Genomic DNA, 18494 nt, shown 5'->3' with positions numbered 1-18494 from the left:
TCTCATATAAAATGAAAAAAATACTCATAAGGTTGTTGTGAAGATGTGAAGATTAAATTAGATATGTCTGTAACATGCCTAGTAAGAGTAACATTTATCGAGGGCTTATTATGTCCCAGGCACTTTATATGGCTGTAATGACTTAATGTAGATATAATTATCACTCCCAGTTCCTTTTCAAGCTTACACCCTAGTAAGTGATGGAGTTAGAATTTGACTCCAGAGCACCTGTTCTTAATAACTGCTTCTATAATACTGCTTTGATATGGCAGTAAGTACTCCATAAATGTAAGTTATTATTATACAATAGACACTTCTAAAACATATACCAATCACATTGCGTATTGTTAGATATATAGGAGATTTTTTGGGACAGTATAAATATCAGCACTATTAACATTTTGTTTCTTTAACTGTTTCCCTTATTTATTTATTCATCTTCTCAGGATATAATCCTACAAGTGGAATTATTGACTCTTAGAGTACAAACATTTTATTATTGTGGTTATAACAGTTAATAGTGTTTCTCTCCAAAGTTGTAGCAGTTTTGATGGTACAGGCAACAAAAATGAAAGGCTCGTGTCAAGAGAATAGGAATTAGTGCTTCAGAGCACAGTAATGAAAGAGGTATGGAGATGGTAGAGAGAAGTAGGTATAAATTTTGAGTCTGGGAAAGATTCCAAAAATGGAATTGCTGAATACTATTTATTGTAAAGCAGGGATAAAAGTGTCACTTCAAGGGGGTAGGGAAGGAAGGTCTTTGTTAAAAATTCAAAGGATTGAATGCAAGTATGTAAAAAGATTGTGTCATAATGTATTTCAAGCAAAATGTTTCTATGATCGTTTTCAAAAGACGATGTCCATTCCATCAAAACAACCTTGAATACAGATAAAGTATTATTTAGGTGCAGATTACAGATAGAATATCTTGAATATCAGACTTCAACTTCATCTTCAGTATCACTTCTTATTCTTACTTATCATCAAACATAAAGTAATTTGGCATGTGGACTGTATTATTGTTGTTTTAAGAATCACAAAAAGTGATTACTCTTAAGAATAACTCATATTAAATTATAATATACATACAAATGGAAAAACAACTACAGAGATTGTTGTTTCATTTAATTCTGTCAACAGTAAAATGTATGGGGAAGCAGGAGTCCTATATTCTAATATCCATTCTGTCACTTGTGTGGTATGTAATCCTGTGTCTTAGTTGCTTTAAAAGATAAATTGGGCCAATATTTTATCCAACTAAAAGCCAGAACTGGAACATAGTATCTCTTGTTTTATATTTTGATCTTAAATTTATTTGGAGAGTTTATCATACTTAAAGAAGAGGGTATCTCTTTCCTTTGTTACTACCTACTGTGCATTGAATATCTTACTAACCTTATTATCATATTAAACTTAAAGTTACTATTTTAGAGGTTATTTTGTAGGAATCTTTTAGGGCTAGTGTGTTAGTTAGATTCAGTTGTCAACTTGGCCAGGTGAGCATACCTAGTTCTGTTGCTGTGGACACAAGCCAATGGTACGTGAACCTCATCTGTTGCTAATTACATCTGCAGTCGGCTAGGAGGCGTGTCTGCTGCAATGAGTGATGTTTGACTTAATTGGCTGGTGCTTAAATGAGAGAACAAAATGTAGCACAGCCTAAGCAGTTCAGCATTCCTCATCTCAGCACTTGCAGCTCAGCCCAGGCCTTTGGAGATGCAGAAAGAAGTCACCCCGGGGAAAGTTGTTGGAACCCAGGGGCCTGGAGAGAAGACCAGCAGAGACCATCCTGTGCCTTCCGTGTAAGAAAGAACCTCAGTGGAAAGTTAGCTGCCTTTCCTCTGAAGAACCAACAAAATAAATTCCCTTTTATTAAAAGCCAATCCGTCTGTGGTGTGTTGCATTCCGGCAGCTAGCAAACTGAAACAGCTAGGTCATTTACTTGCCCTTTTTTACAATCAGATATACAATCACAGCAGATATCCAAAGGCAATTGTTTTCTTAACATTGTCTTCCTCCTTTCACCTTGCTCCCATCACAGATTTGGGGCAGATATGTGCCTGATCGTTTGGAGAAATAATGAGGGCACTGAAAATGTGGGCCTAACTCTACGAAGATCTTCCTATCTTTTTCCATGTGCGACAGCCTCCCCCAAAAACAAACGAACAAAAGCAAACAATCAAAGACAAAAAAAAGCAGTTTTCTGTTAACTGCTACATTATGTAAATAATTACGTTAGTATCTGAGTTTTCAAATTCCATTTCATATTCTTTTTCCAGTTTCCATTAGCCCCCATTAAAGGCATCATGGAGTAACAGAATGAACAGTGGGCCTCAGAAATTCTATCTGTGTATTCAACTCTTGCCATAATACTAGGTAGGTGGCTTGGGCAAATGGCCTAACCTATTTAAACCTCAATTTCTCAGATACAAAATGAAATAAGTTAATATCTGTAACAACAAATTATTAGAATTAAGATAACGTGATAAGTGACTAGCACAATATTAAATAAATGTTAGTCAAATGAGAAATGGGACAATGACTAAATGTGATTTCAATGTGAATATCATTAAGGAGAGCAGCACTTAATAAAAGTATTTAAGTGATTCAAATTAGAGGATGGTTTGATTTCTAGGGTGTTCAAAATTCATATCTTTACATGGTCATATACTGCTGGTGGCATCAAAAATTAGTACAGTCTTTTAGGGAAATGATATAACTGTTGATTTGAGAACTAAAAAAATGCTCATGCTCTGAAAACCAATAATCTCACTCATAGGATCTATCCTAAGAAAACAATTCAAACAAAGAAAATAGTTATAGCTCTGCTTACAGCTTAGAATAGTGCTTGGCACATAAAGGTACTTAATAGCTATTTCTTCAGATGAACACCTTTATTGTACTGACTTCTCCAAATCACTGTCATTTGTTCCTTTCCATTAAGATTTATCCATTTTCATCATGTGAAGATTGTTTTAGAATCAGATTATAATATTCTGTCTAGTCTCTATTCTACCATTTACCCCAGTGACTCCGTGCCGATCACTATCAGATTCCTTTACCTTATGACAGACTACATCCTTAACTTAATCAAGAAGGATTAAAAAGTGGTCAAAGGACTTGCACAGACATTTCTCCAAAGAAGATATGTAAGCAGCCACTAGGCATGTGAAAAGATGCTCAATATCATTGGTTATTAGGAAAAATGCAAATCAAAACCACAAACAGGATGGCCAGAATACAGAAAATTGGAAAATAACAAGTGTTGATGAGGATCTGAAGAAGTTGGAACACTGGGACACTGCTGGTGGTGCAGCAATGTGGAAAAATTTGGTGGTTCCCCGAAAGGTTAAATATAGAGCTACCATATGACAGAGTAATCCAACTGCTAAGTATATACCCCAAAAAATGAAAACAGGGACTCGTATACTAAAGCTCACAGCAGCATTATTCAAAATAGCCAAAAGATTAAACAATCCAAGTGTCCATCAACAGATGAATGGATAAATAAAATGTGCTACAGTCAAAGGTTCCATGTACTAGGGTAACTTTCTAGAAAACTACAACCTTCAAATGGGTCTCCAGACCAGATAAGTCCTGAGATGCAGAGAGGCCAGCCTCTCCTGAACATCAACTATTTCCATCCCTCTATCCCATATTATTGACAACCCCTTCCTACATGAAAAGGTTAGAATGGGCATGGCCCAAATACCCCTAAAGAACAGAGAAGGTAGGGTTTAACAAATGAGTAGGACTGCTGAATCATTATACTGACATTTCTTTTAGTCTCCAGTATCTTAGAGCAGCTAGAAGTAAAATGCCAAAATTGTAGAACTGTAACCTATACCAAACTCTGAAATCTGTTCTACAACTAATTATCATGATGTGCTTTAAAATTCATTGCTTTTTTGCAGATGTTACTTTTTAGAAAAAAGAAAAAAGTTCTTTCATGAACTAGAGCAGATGTACAACACTATTATAAGGAACTGATAATAGAAGGTATATGGGAGAAAAGTATACCTATGACAAACTGGTCAATAGTTAACAGTAATATTTTAATACTCTTTCATCAACAGCAACATATGTACCACACCAACACTATGGGTCAATATGGGAAGATAAGGAGTATAAGAAGATTAGGGTTTTCTTTATCTTTCTTTTTTGGAGTAATGAAAATTTTGAAATTTGATCTCAGGGCTGTATATGCACAACTATGTGATGATACTGTGAACCAGTGATTGTTTACTGTGGACAGTTTGTATGCAGTGTGAATGTATCTCAATAAAATTGCATTAAAAAATGGGGTATAGTTATACAGTAGAATATTATTCAGCCATTAAAAAGAATGATGTACTGATACATGCTATAACATGTACGAACCTTGAAAACATCATTCTAAGTGAAAGAAGTCAGATACAAAAGGACAAATATTGTATGATTCCACTTATATGAAATATCTAGAATAGGCAAATTCATAGAGACAGAAAGTAGATTAAGTTGACTATAGAATTTCTATTTGGGTCAATAAAAATTTTTGGAAATAAATAGCTGTGATAACTGCATAACACTGTGAATGTTACCAGTGTCACTGAGTTGTACACTAAAAAATGGTTAAAATGGCAAATTTTGTGTAATATATATTTTACATACATATAAAACGAACTTGAAGCTTCCTTCAAGTTCCTAAGATGTTTTCCTTCTTTGTCAATTGCCTTCTAGTCTAAGCATTCACCTCACTTTCCATTTCATTCACGCAAAAGATAGCCAGAAGCCATCACATCTATCCTCATCTGATCCTCAGGACACCTATCACCTTCTACCCACTGCCTATATTTCTCTCTTTGATCTGAGGAAGAACTATCACTTCCTTGCTTTCACATCTCTTGCTTCCTTCTAGCGCATCCAAAATTCTTCATTTTACAATTTTAAGTGAAATCTCTCATTTTTTAAAGATATAATTCATGCAGCATAACTGAAAAATGTATGATTCAGTGGTTTTTAGTATATTCACAATGTTGTGTAATCTACACCACTATCTAATTGCAGAACATTTTCATCATCCCCAAAAGAAACCCATTAACGCCCTCCATTGTCCCATCCCTGGCCTTTGATTACCTCTAATCTATGGATTTGCCTACTCTGGACATTTAATATAAATGAATTCATACAATATATGGCCTTTCGGGCCTGGCTTACCTTCACTTAGCATAATGTTTTCAAGGTTCATCAATACTGGAGCATCTATCATTAACCTCACTGCTTTTTATTGCTAAATAATATTCCCTTGTATGGTTACACCACCTTTCATTTATCCATTTAACATTGATAGACATTGAGTCTGCTTCTATTTTTTGGCTATTATAAATAATGCTGCTATGAACACTGGTGTCCATGCATGAATATATATATACATCAATTCCACATAGGAGTAGAATTTTAAGTTAAGTACCTCCTGATATCCAACTCTATTCAGTTTCTAATTTCAGATCTCTTACAATGCAAACAGTTCTATACTAACCTCCCCACCCCCCCACTCTACCCCCAAACACCTGCAGTCTTCAGAGTCTATACTTGTTATTATTTGTCTCCAATTAAATTGACGGCAGGGATCAGTTCTTAGTGTTTTCATCATATAATAGGCATTTAATATATGCTCAATGATACGACACGCTAAGATGCTGCCCCCAAATGATAAAATGATGACTTATTCAACTGTTCATTCAACAGATATTTGAGTGTCTATTGTATGCTGTCCCCTGTACTTGATTATTGGCATAAATAGTGGATAGAAGTTATTGATTAATTTCATTGTGCACCAAGTACCAATTCAACTCCACAAATATTTACTGACTACTTACAAGGTGAATAGCGTTGTGGCAGGTATGCCAACAGACACACAGAGGAGTAAGATATAATCTGCAGTCTCTTACAGCAGGATGTAAATTCTACATAAAAAATCATTAACATAAAACAACACTAGGTATAAAATGCCATAATACAGGTACAAAATGCCCTAGAGGGTCAAAGGACAGAGCACATATGGTTTGGGAGCATGGAGAGAGCAGAAGACAGACATCAGAAAATACTTCTTGAAGTTGTTACTTGAGAAACAGCCCCAAAGCAGGTGGCCTTTTGATAGAGATTGGTAGGAAAAGAAAAAGTGTTTTAAACAGAGAGAAGAGGATGAGCAAAGACAGAAAAGCTGAATATAGTACATAATTTTTTTCAGTGACCAATCCAATTTGGGATGTGTTGGTGGGTTAATAGAGATGATCATACTGGGGAGGGTCCTGAATGTTAGGCTTAGAATTTAAACAGATCTAATGATTTAAAAGTCTTCCTATAAAAATTTGAATTCCTTTACTGATTCCTTAACCCTCTTGAAACTTTCCTATAATGTATATTTTCAGAGTTTATAAAATGATCATGGAAATTGGTGATTTTCTCTTCCCACAAAATATAAAATCTTGACAGCTAAGTGAGCATGCTGATTTGGGGAGGAGGTGGAATGTCAATAATCCTAGCACTGCAACCTATTCTTTTGGGAATATAAAACAGAGATGTGAGCAAGTAGTAATAACCAGAGAAGTAGAAGCAAGACTGCAACTAAAATAACACCATTTTATTAAGATCTTAGCATGGCACAGGCACTATTATATAAAATATCCTTGATTCACCAAACGACCCCTTTTAGATTTCTGAAAACTGAGGCTCAGAGAATTCAAGTAAATTGCTCAAGTTTACAAAGCTAGTAAGCTCAGTTAGTAAAGTGTAAAGACTAATTTCGAACCCAATGTTCACTCTTATTTAAGTTAGAATGGTACAATCGTGAGGTATGTAATCAAGGAAATTGATAAGGAGCTGTATGGCCTCCAGAAAAGTTACTGTGAAATGTTCAAAGCTGGGTTTGGAGAGCAAGACCAACAGACATCATGTATAGGGTTGCTTTTTGATCCAGTTTGAACAATGACTACACTTATTTAAGAATACCAGTACCAAGGAAGTAAAATTTCAGTTTTGCTTTGGAAACTGGAAAGTGAGCTCCAAGATAATGTGCATTATTGCATGTTTTTCTTCATGTGCCTTGAGTATCTTTAAAGGCTCTGAAACAGAGATAAAGATAAAGTAGAAGATTTAATAACCACTGAATCTGTCAGAATAATCCCTTAAACTCTCAACCCCACGGCAAAAACAAAAAGCAGAAAACACCACCAAAATGATAAACAAAAAAGTTAGCAATTGTAGAACATTAGCGTGACCTTACAAAGACGGGTAGACACAAGAATCAAAAGACTGTTTTTTTGCATTATGTATAACATCTAGCATTGTGTGAATAAACAAATTTCAATGACACGGAATCCTAGAATTCTGACCTATTGTTTCAATATTTCAAACTGCTCTGAACAGTGTATCCAATGACAACTTTTGGAAAATTGTTACCTAATCTAAATGCTCTAAAAAAAAAATTATGCTCCCTTTAAGAAGGCAAGTAACGGACTGAAAATCTCAAATTCATTCACTCAAAGTCACAAGAGTCCACATACAAAATCTTTATTTTCTAATTTCAATACTGTTTTTCTATTAAAAGGCACACAGAAAACTGCAACAAAGGGTACTACCTCCAAAGGAGGCTTTGGAAGATAGCAAGTCTCTCCACAGAGTTAGGTTTGAAAGAACAGACTGATTCCATGACTGTCCCCTCTCTACTTTTCACAAGCTTTTCTAATATTTCTTCTTTCATGGAACCAGTGAATAACTGCCACTTATCATAAAACATCTTTTAAGATTTGTGCTTTATATACTTCTTTCTTCTTCCATGGAACAGCATAAATACCAATTTAATATACTCCTTTGCTTCCAAAAGGCAATATTGTTTCTCAATAAATATTTTATTCATGTATTTTCCCCCTTTATTATAATATTTGGTTAAAAACACATTTCCCAAATAGCTTTTCAAAAGTAAGTTTAAAAATTAAAAATTCTAAGGCTAGATTAAGTAACAATCCCACAGGAAAACATGTACAGGACTTACTGTTTTAAAATATTCTTGAAAGACATTACAGTCCTAGGTTCACTTGATATTCTAAAATTAGTAAAACTGTTGAGATTTCACAAAGTAAGCTCTAAAGAGTCCTTTAGCACATGTCTCGCAGGCGCGCGCACACACACGCGCGCACACACAAGCAAAGGCAAATATTGTGATACTTCACAATAGAAGCCAGGGAATCAAAACTATTGCGTGTTTATTACCACTCTCTACACAGTTTCTTATAAAAAATAGAGAATACAGGAAAAAAGGAAAGTTCTTTTTTAGTCATCTTTTATTCTTTTTTGAATCCATTTTCCCCCCTAATTAAAATGTGGGTTGAATCTCAGGCACCATAAACCTTAAAGTTGCAAAGAACAGATACCACTTTAAAAAAAAAAATCGGTGCTCAATTTAATTATATTACAAGGGGGGACAATGTACTAAAATACAACTTTCACATTTAAGAATTTTTAAGCCTGAGGGAGTTGTTCTCCAGCACAGGGCAAAACCTGTAGTCTGGAGTCAACAGGTATAAGAATTTAAATATACCAAATTTTTTATGTTAGTTAAGGTGACACCAAATATCTGAGAACTACAGCAAGACACTTTCACTCTGATAACGTGAAGATGCCTCATAACTTAAGTAAAATATTCTGTCCTCTCATAAATGACCTCCTTAAAAAGAGAAGCTACAGAGCGCATATCAAGGCAGAGAACACTACCAAGGCTGGACTTTAGTGGAGCGGGGTAGGCAATCCATGAGTCACACAAGAAAGTATCTCGTCTTGCAGAGATGGAGAATTTTAAAAAGCGATTTTGAATTCTTTTAAGTAAAAAAGCATTAGGAAATTTCTGTTGTGGAGGAAATTTTCCATCTTGCATTTGGTAATAAAACTCACATAAATTCTGGTTGGAGGCAGGGGATTAGCACAACTTGATGGAATAACCTAATTTACAAAAAAAAAAAAAAACAAACAGTCCCAAAGCTAGAAGATTCCATCTATATAAACAGCACCAACCACCTTCTCAAACCCTCGTCCGCACTGGAAGTGGGTTGGACACCCCAAAACCATTGGCCTACCCCCCACAGGAAGTGAATTACGTCCTCCCCCACCCCAGGACAGCCTATCACCCCTCCCCCAACGGAAGTGAGGCTCCCCCATTCAATCAGCCTCAATCCGTAGCTAACCAGTAACAACAACGGCAAAAGATGGATGATTTTCATGGGCTAAAGGACACTTCGACTGTGGTCACCCCCCAAACTCGCCTTGCTTACTGACCTGCTGACGAAAGAGACAAGCAGGGGCCTGGGACCTAAAGAAAGTCCCTTGTACAGAGGAGAATTCCCTCAGCCCCTCTCAATCGCCTTCACTCTTCGCACGTCGTTGTCTCACAGCTTGACAAAAATTCCTCCGCAGCACTTTATTTTTATGTCCTTTCTTTCTCCTTACCTAATCTCTTAACCACCTCCCCATAGGTAGCTTCTCTTATCGCAGTAACATTTAAAATTGTTCCGGTGAGGAGAAAAGTGAAATATTTCCGATTCCTGCAGAAAAATTAAGGGATTATTTTGCTCAAACGCGGCAAAGTAGTACGTGACTACGCAAGGTGCGGCAATTCGCGAAGGTTTCTGGGAGATGTAGTTCTTTTATTTTCTCTCTAAAACCCGCAGGAAGTAGCGATGTTAAATTGGTTACTACTATGCACAGCAGTCCTTGAAAACACATATTCTGAAGTCAACAGCAGGCTGACATAGTCAAATGGTCCATACGTCGTTCCCCTTTACCCTCTGGTATTTAATTGAACCCAAATATTCCTTCTTGCGGGCTGTCGGCCCTGTCGCCCCGCCCTCTGACTATGGCCACGCCCCCCCGCCAATCAATCGCTTTTAGGTCTTATCCTCCTTGGATGGGAACGCGGAGAGGAGGGGACTTGCGTTGACTCCTCCCATTACACAGAGGCGAGAGAGGCTGAGGGCCCGTGCGCGCGCGCGTGCTCGCTCCCGGGAAGAGCTAGAGGAGAGCGGCGCACGGGTGCGCGCGCAGAAAGGTGGCGCGCGGGTCTGGGAGGAGGCGGGCAGGCTGGTGGGTTGGGCGGGTGGCGAGCGGCCGGGAGCGCGCGGTGGACTCAGCGGCGGCGAGTAGTTTGCTAGTTGTTGTTAGTCAGTGCCAGTTGTTCGGCAGCGGTGGCGGCTGCAGTCACCAGGAAGGAAACGGGACGCCTGCGATGGTGGTCCCCGCGGCGGCGTTGTGCGCCCTTCAGGTAACGGGAGGGCTGTCCGCGTCCTCTCCGCTCCTTTCTCACGCTTCGGGTCATGGGGCTGGGGTCGCTTCGGGGTGAGGGCTCTGACCCGCGGGAATCCGGGCCGGGCGGCGCGGGGTCTGGTTGGCGCCGCCGCGGGGGCTTAGGCGGCCAGTGCGTCCTGCCCCGCTCGGTCTCTCCGGCTCCGGCTGGCCTCGCGCCCCGCCGGCGCCGCGCACCCCCTCGCGCCCCCCGCCGCCTCCTCCCCCGTCTTCGGCGGCCGCCCAGATCGCGCGGCGCCCCCCAGAGGAGGGAAAGTTGGGACCTGACGGTGAGGGACGCCCCCGGGCGCGGCTGGGTGGCTGCTGTGGAAAGTGAAGCCCGGAGAAGCTGGACGCGGGAGGCCGGGGCTGGAAGGGCTCCTCTCCCTCCTGCTAAGTCTACACCGTCCTCCCGCTCCCAAGCCGGGGAGGATCCGGCGCAACCACGCCAGTAGCGTCGAGAAGAAACCCTGCTCTCTTCCCTCTGCTGCTGGTGAGCCCCCTGATTGCGGGTTCGCTTGGTGTTTGGGGGTTTTGAGTGGTTCGGTTAGCCAATTTCTTTCTCTTTTGCCCTTTGACTCATCGTCCTTGCAACTTTTTTTTGCTTCCTTCGAGGAGGTCTTGCTGCCCAAAATCCCCCCTTCGCATGCATCATCTGTCTGAGAGCTTGATTTCGTTTTTCATCCTGTGACTGTGTTAAAGACTGCTGACAGCAACAGGAAAAAGTACCCCTCCCCCCTTTAAATGTTACTTTCTTGCAATCTGCTTTTTTTTTTTTTTAAATCCAAGTTTGGGAATTTGGGAGCTGTGGAATGAAGTTATTGGAAGGCTGGCGTTGAGGGGGTAGTGATGAGTTAGAGGAAAACTATGGTTTCATCTTAATTGGCCTTGCTATAGAAAACCTAATAAGTTTTTTTCCCCTGCCTCTATTAAATATGGTGAGATTATACCTTGAATTAAGTACTTGGAGACTTACATAAAAGACTGTTATTAGGTCATCCGGTGATGTATGTGAACAGCTTTTCACCTGAATTGAGATTGACTTGAGGATTTTGTTCTGGGGCCTACTTACAGATGGAATGTTCAGCCACAGTTTTTTTTTTTTTCTGATAATTAAAGTGATACAGTAATGTGTGTAGTAGGAGAACTCATATTGCTCTCTGCAGTGTGGAAATGAAAAACGTGAATTATCCACAGGGGTAAAACTTTCCGTGAGCAATCTTGGATACTCACTTCATGATGGCTTCTCCTGTAATCTCAGAGCATTTCTAGATATCTCAATTCACTGACTACACTAATTATTTTCTGAAGTCTCTGGGCACTTCTCTTTGGTGACTCGTTTTGTAAACTATAATGGTAGGTATTTCTTAGCTTTAAAAATGGGAGTAATAGCCTCAGCCCAGAGTTTAACAGTTAACAATGGAAGCAAAATTCATACCATTGCTAATGAGTTTTGGCTATGACCAAGTCACAAGCTATGTGAAAAAACAAGCCTCTCAAGGAAGAGGGGAAAATATTTTATCATTTCTTTATTTAGGAGACTCTAATGTGACTATCTTATGGGGGAAAGAAGTTAAATTATTTTCTTTAAAGCTTTTTGATGTGTAGATATAATGGTCCTTCCCCTTCCCCTATATTTAGGGATTGACGTTTATGTTCAACTCAATTCCAGAGTGGGAAGAGAAATGTTTTGGTGAAAGGAAAAGATAAGATTGCTTTGAACTATTATGATATTATGGCTATTCGTTTTATCCAATGATAGTACTGAGAAATTTTCCTGATAATGTTCATACCCCATTAACATTCTATCAGAATTCATTTTTAAGAGCATACCCTAAGGCCCATAAAGGAATAATGCCACTGTTTCCTGACAATCATATTGAAAAACATGTTTCTTGGATTCGTTAAATGTGTACTCACATAAATGTTTATCTTTGTACATTTATGGTAATGTAAATATTTAAGTCTGAGAACTTAAAAACTTTTATTTGCATACATGTTTTTTAACATCTCTTGGTGCCAACCATATTTGCCAAATAAACATCAGCCATAAATTCATGCTTTGGCACATTTCATATAATAACTCTTCTAAATTGCTCCATGGTGAAGCATCTTGAGATTAGCATTTGTTTCGTGAGAGAGATTTGTTGTTTTTAACTGTAATGATGTGCTGTTTAAGTGGAACAGGTGCTGGACTCTAGCTGTTTGTGTTGAGACCTGCCAAATCATACTCTTTTGTTGGATGGGTTAAGTAATTTAGGAACAAAACTGTGGCCCCAGCATGCTAAATTGAGTTCAAGTCTCCTTATCACTGCTGCAAATTCCTATTTTCACTGTAAGAGGCAGGTGTGTGTCGTGAGCTTTTATTTTATTTTTTTGCATGGGCAGGCACGGGAAACCGAACCGGGATCTCCCACATGGCAGGCAAGAACTCTGCCTGCTGAGTCACTGTGGCCCACTCTGTCATGAGTTTTTATTGTCTCATTGTTGATCTCTTCATTGTAATTCATAGTCCTTCCCCCTTTCCCCAAGTCTAAGCTCATTCATTGCTGATTTGCTTTCCTTGAAGAACTAAAATTCTAGTAACTTTCAGACCAAGAATATGTAACTCATATTTGTTAGACAAATGTTTTGAGTACCTTTTTAAAATTTAAATTAAAATTAAAAAAAAAAATTTTTGCATGGGCAAGCACCAGGAATCAGTGCCTTGCTGCTGGGTCTCCAGCATGGCAGGCTCATAACTGAGCCACCATAGCTCTCCCTTGAGTGCCTTTTAAGTGCCAGGTCTGATGGTCTGACTATATGTAGAATGATATCCCTTTCTGTAAGGAGCTTACAGTTTGCGGAGGGTGGGGGTGGGTGGGGGGAACGACCAATAATTACTTGCTGGTGAACCAGTAATTTTAATACAGTGTGGTATGCAACAGGGGTGTGTACACAGGTTCCTGTGGATGAAAGCATACAGGAGGGGTCACTGACTCAGGCTTGCAGTGGGGGGAATGTCCTGGAATGCATTTTAGTGGGTTACCTGAATTAATCTTGAATAATAGGTAGAAGTTAACTAGGTTCAGAAAGAAGAGAAAGGGTACTTTGGGGTGGTACTGTCCCATAGAAATATAATTTGAGTCGCAAATGAGAACCACATATGTAATTTAAAAATTTCTAGTAACCCCACATTAAAAAGTATAAGAAATAAATGAAATCAATTTTAATAATGTATTTTATTTAATTTAATATATCCAAAATATTATCACTTCATGTAATCAATATAAAAAGCATTATTGAGATAGTTGTCATTCTATTTTTTCATATTAAGTCTTCAAAATCTAGCACCTACACTTAGTTCATTGCAGGTACTCAGTAGGCACTTGTAGAGAGCACAGGTTTAAAACAGCAAAGGACACAGAGAGGAATGAAAGCGCATCCACTGGTGGATCACTAGGGGAGGACAAAGTATTCAGAAGCCAAATCATTGAATACCTTGTGAACCAAGCTAAGGAGCTTTACCTTTATCCTGAAGGCTGTGAGGATTTAGTGGGAAAAAATTTTTAAGCTGTATTATGATAGAATCAGATTTATGTTCTAGACCTATCATTTTGACAGTGAAGTAAATGCTGGATTAGCAAAACTGAGAAGAAGACCAGTTAGGAAAACATTCCTGGTGTGAAATGATGAAGGAAATAGAGGAGCAGGTAGATATATGAGAGAGAGATTTGGGAAGTGTTATCAACAGGACAAGGTAAGTGATCATATTATGGAGTTGCACAAGACTGAAGATCTAGGACAATGCCCACATTTGTGTTGTGGGCTACTAGAGAGAAAGAAGCCAGCCAACTGTGCCAGACAGACCAAAGATGAAAAAACGTCAACTCAAGAGATTTGTCAGGGAAATAGAAGGAGGAGAATACTTCACGGACCAGGACTACGGAACACAGTCTCATGCCATGAGAAAGCTAAGTAAGATAAGGACTGAAGAAAGTTTTGAAGACTTGGTGATTAAGGTGTCATTTGTGACTTCATATAGAGTAGTTAGCTACATTGTAGTACATTGAGGAGAAGAGTGAAGGACAGCTGAAAGTGTAGCTAATTGAGAAGGATACAGTGTTTTCAACAAAGGATTCTGAAGGAAAGAATGTAAATAGAGTTCTGATGCAGAGGATTTTGATGTTTGCTTTTTTTTTTTTTTTAAATTAAGAGTGTCTTGGGCATGCTTTTATGTAGGGACTGGAAAGAACTTATGGAGAGGGTGTGTATGGGAATTCGATTTTCTTCATAATCTTTCTGTGAACTTACAACTTCTCTAATAAAAAAAGTTATATTATATTTAAAAAGAGAACCAATGGAGAGAAATTGAGGGGTGTGTGTGTATATGCAGCCAAGGATTTTGAGGAGCTAGGGTGGAATAGGTCCAGGGCATAGAGAAATTGACCTCATTCTTTCTACATTTATTAATTGGAATTCTTCTGTAAGAAAGGTTTGTCTCATTATGTATTTTTCATCCAATCAATCATTTATATCAGTTTGAACTTATTTATTTTATTCTTAGGGATATATTTCAGTGCTATCTTATTTATTTTGTTGCCCAAATTTTTTCAGTTTTGGCCGTTGGAAGCACTTTTAGGTAGGCTTTTGTGTTTTTTTGACGTGCCCCATCCTTTGTGTGTGTGTGTGTGTATGTGCCCACTTCTTTAATCTCTGGCACCATTAGATATCCCAGCCTCATATTGTAGCTTTCCTGGTCTAGCTCTAGAATCAGCCATTTCTCAAAGGATTCCTGGTTCCTTTTATTGGCTATTGGCATTTTGAATCCAGATATGGGTGCTAGGTTTGCTCATTCCCACTGGGATGTCACTGCTTCTAAGCTCTCTCAGTGGACAGAGCTAGGAAATATTTGTATACATACTAATTTATGTATACACATGTATCTATATTTATTTCTGTATATATGTTAAAATAAATATGCATTCATACAGTTAACTCTGATTTTACCTGGTTATGTTTTGATTCAGATAGATTTTGCTGATGGATTGTATGTAGAATGTGGAAAGAGAAGCGTCGAGGATGACTCCAGGGTTTTTGGTTTGAGCAGCTGGGAGAATAGAGTTGTCCTTAACAGAGATTGGGAAGTTCATGGGCAGATGGGTTTCTGGGGCGAGTTCAGGAGTTTTGTTCCAGACTGATTAAGTCTTTGAGATACCTAATGGAATATTACTAACAGAGAAGTCTATCTAGTCAAGAGTTGAACATATGAGCCTGGGGTTCAGAGAAGAATGGTCCAGCCTAGATACATTTAAAAGTAGTCAGTGTATAGATGGTATTTAAGATTGTGAGACTTGATGAGATCAGCTGGGGAGTGAGTTTAAATGGAAATGAGAAGATTTCAAGGATTGACGCTTGGGGCTTTTTAGTCAGAGAGATGAGGAGAAACATGCTGCATTAATGATAAGGGCTAGGGTGTGGGTGTGGGGTGTATTTCATATCCATCATTAATTCATACGTATTAAATACCTTTTATTTGTAAGTTACCAAGCTATATTTGGGGTTAATATTGCTTCTGTACTCCATAAATTTGCAACCAAGGATGAGACAAATTACATACTTAAAAAAGAGAGTAGCAGTGGAAGGTAAATACTAGCTAATAGTGCAGATAAAAACTACTAGAGGAGCCTATTAGGGGACATGGACACAAGAAATGATGAACTCAAACATGTATCAGCCACATGTAAACATTGATTTAACCATGTGTCAGCCAAGAAACTTGGCACAGTTTCATGCACACACTAGTAATTATCAACCAGCAGACATTCCTCTGTTATGTTGCTTCTGTTCTTGGTCCCCTGCCATTATAAGTTTTGCAATTGTTCCTATAGTCATTGGCTATCAGTTAAGCCCCTCTCTAGTGAACTTGGCAGGAAGGTTTCTGCTGCACTTGATTTTTTAACTTTTGGTTCTCTGCCACCTTTTTTACAATTAGTGAGATTTGACAGAAGACTGTTTAAATCAAATGTTTCCATGTAAAAATCAAGCAGAGATGGCTTTACCATGTACTGTATCTATGCTTAATTTTTAGACTTGCTTCTTTCATGGATGATGGATGGTCTTAGAGGTTCATATTTATCATTGTCTATTAAAATCAAACCCAAAATGCAATCACTTTAAAAGTAATTAAAATCACATGGTCTGTTAACTGCTTTAGCAAAACATTTTTATTTTAACTCTGTGCCTAGTATGGGTAAGCTTTCATTGCCAGTTGCTAAAAGATACTACATGAAGCAGGCATGTAGTATCTGTCTAGTAATTATTTAATTGTTGATCACTCTTTAGGAATTGTAAGAAAAAAAAGTTTATAGCAAAGGGGGTAGAGAATTTCAGGATTCCATTCTCAGTTCTACCACTGAATGATTGGCAAAGCTAATATCCATTTTTGTTATACATATCAGTGTGTTGTATTTACTTGGAGAAACTTGAGCATTATTTATATGCTGACTGGAGAGAGCCTCAGTCTTATGTGCAAAGACTATATCTTATTAGCACAGTCCTAACACATAATGGATATTCATATGTTGTAGAATGAAGCTATTACATAAGACCCATGACCTTTTTATTTAGCTTGTTCAGGAAAAGGATCTAACATCTTTGTCTAAATCAGAGTTAGGACAAAGTAAAATAAATCTGTATTGTAACATCCTCATTTTAGGCTAAGCCAAACAAATAATGCTGTATTGTAAAAATACAATCACTGTCTTCAAGTAGCTCATAAATCTGCCCTCCAGGAATGGTCAAGAATTCTACTTCAGTAGTCAAGCTAGATTAAAATCTTGACTCAGCTACTTACCAGTAGTATGACCTTAAGTAAGTTTCTTAACTGTGTTGGTTTCATCATTTGTAAAATGGGGATAATACTAGTCCTTACTTTACAGAGTTGTGAGGTAAAGTGAGAAAGCATGCCGAACACATTAGCAAATAAGTCCCTGGCATATAAAAAGAGTTTAATTTTAACTATTATTCTAAAATTGCTGGGAGACTAGTATCTTAAAATTAAAGTTTTTCATTTCATGTGCACTAAGTGGTAATTATGTGTGCTGTTTTGAAATGATGTACGTACCCTAGAAAAGCCATGTTTTAATCCTAATCCCATTTTGTAAAGGCAGCCGTTTCTTCTAATCCCTATTCAGCACTGTATGCTTGAAACTGTAATTAGATCATCTCCCTGGAGATGAGATTTAATCAAGAGTGGTTGTTAAATTGAATTAGCTGGAGGCGTGTCTCCATCCATTTGGGTGGGTCTTTATTAGTTTCTGAAGTCCTATAAAAGAGGAAACATTTTGGAGAATGAGAGCAGTTCAGAGAGAGCAGAGCCGAACGACAGAGCCGTGAGAAGCAGAGAGCCCACCAGCCAGCGACCTTTGGAGATGAAGAAGGAAAACACCTTCTGGGGAGCTTCATGAAACAGGAAGCCAGGAGAGAAAGCTAGCAGATGACGCTGTGTTCACCATGTGTCCTTCCAGCTGAGGGAGAAACCCTGGCTGTGTTCGCCATATACCTTCTCACTTGAGGGAGAAACCCTGAATTTCATCGGCCTTCTTGAACCAAGCTATCTCTCCTTGGATGCCTTAGATTGGACATTTCTATAGACTTGCTTTAATTGGGACATTTTCTCGGCCTTAGAACTGTAAATTAGCAACTTATTAAATTCCCCTTTTTAATGGCCATTCTGTTTCTGGTATATTGCATTCCGGCAGCTAGCAAACTAGAACATTGTGAAAGGGAAATAAAAAAAAAAAACACCCATGTGAACAAGAAAAAAAGATAGGAAGCATATCACTATACTCAGTGATCTTTTGTGACTATGAATAATTGGTTTTTATATTTTGCTATTTCCATTTTTTCTCTTCTTCATTTTACAGACTTTCATTAAATAATTATAAGCAGACACTGAACTTTCAAGAATATATTCTTTTTGGAGAGTTGGCATAACATATTAAAAGCATGGATTATGCATCTAGACAACCTGAGATTGAATTTCATCTTGGAAATTACTAGCTGTGTGACCTTGGGAAAATTACTTTTATTTTCCTGTGCTTGTTTTCTTGTCCGTAAAATGAGCATAATGATAGTACCTACCTCAGAGGGTTGTTATAAGCTAATATTTGAAAAATGCTTAGAAAAATGTCTGGGGCATA

At 38.2% G+C, this 18494-nt stretch overlaps 2 protein-coding genes across 22 annotated transcripts in view; one reads left to right on the top strand and one right to left on the bottom strand.

Annotated features, from left to right (window-relative positions):
- HMG20A (high mobility group 20A) overlaps nucleotides 1-10467 on the bottom strand; it is a 90624-nt gene extending 80157 nt beyond the window's left edge. For 2 of the 5 annotated variants that reach the window (XM_077123681.1, XM_077123683.1), the window contains exon 1: nucleotides 9310-10467. The gene's annotated coding sequence lies outside the window, so the exon portion shown is untranslated. The remainder of the gene's footprint in view (nucleotides 1-9309) is intronic. The other 3 variants (XM_077123682.1, XM_077123684.1, XM_077123685.1) reach the window with 3 other exon arrangements.
- PEAK1 (pseudopodium enriched atypical kinase 1) overlaps nucleotides 10093-18494 on the top strand; it is a 363497-nt gene continuing 355095 nt past the window's right edge. For 13 of the 17 annotated variants that reach the window (XM_077123673.1, XM_077123672.1, XM_077123660.1 and 10 more), the window contains exon 1: nucleotides 10093-10291. The gene's annotated coding sequence lies outside the window, so the exon portion shown is untranslated. Of the gene's footprint in view, nucleotides 10292-10552; nucleotides 10805-18494 lie in introns of those variants that run through there. The other 4 variants (XM_077123677.1, XM_077123671.1, XM_077123668.1 and 1 more) reach the window with 1 other exon arrangement.

This window comes from Tamandua tetradactyla, chromosome 12, assembly GCF_023851605.1.
Source record: "Tamandua tetradactyla isolate mTamTet1 chromosome 12, mTamTet1.pri, whole genome shotgun sequence".
Classification (NCBI taxonomy): Eukaryota; Metazoa; Chordata; class Mammalia; order Pilosa; family Myrmecophagidae; genus Tamandua; species Tamandua tetradactyla.
This window is presented reverse-complemented; position numbering and strand designations above follow the sequence as displayed.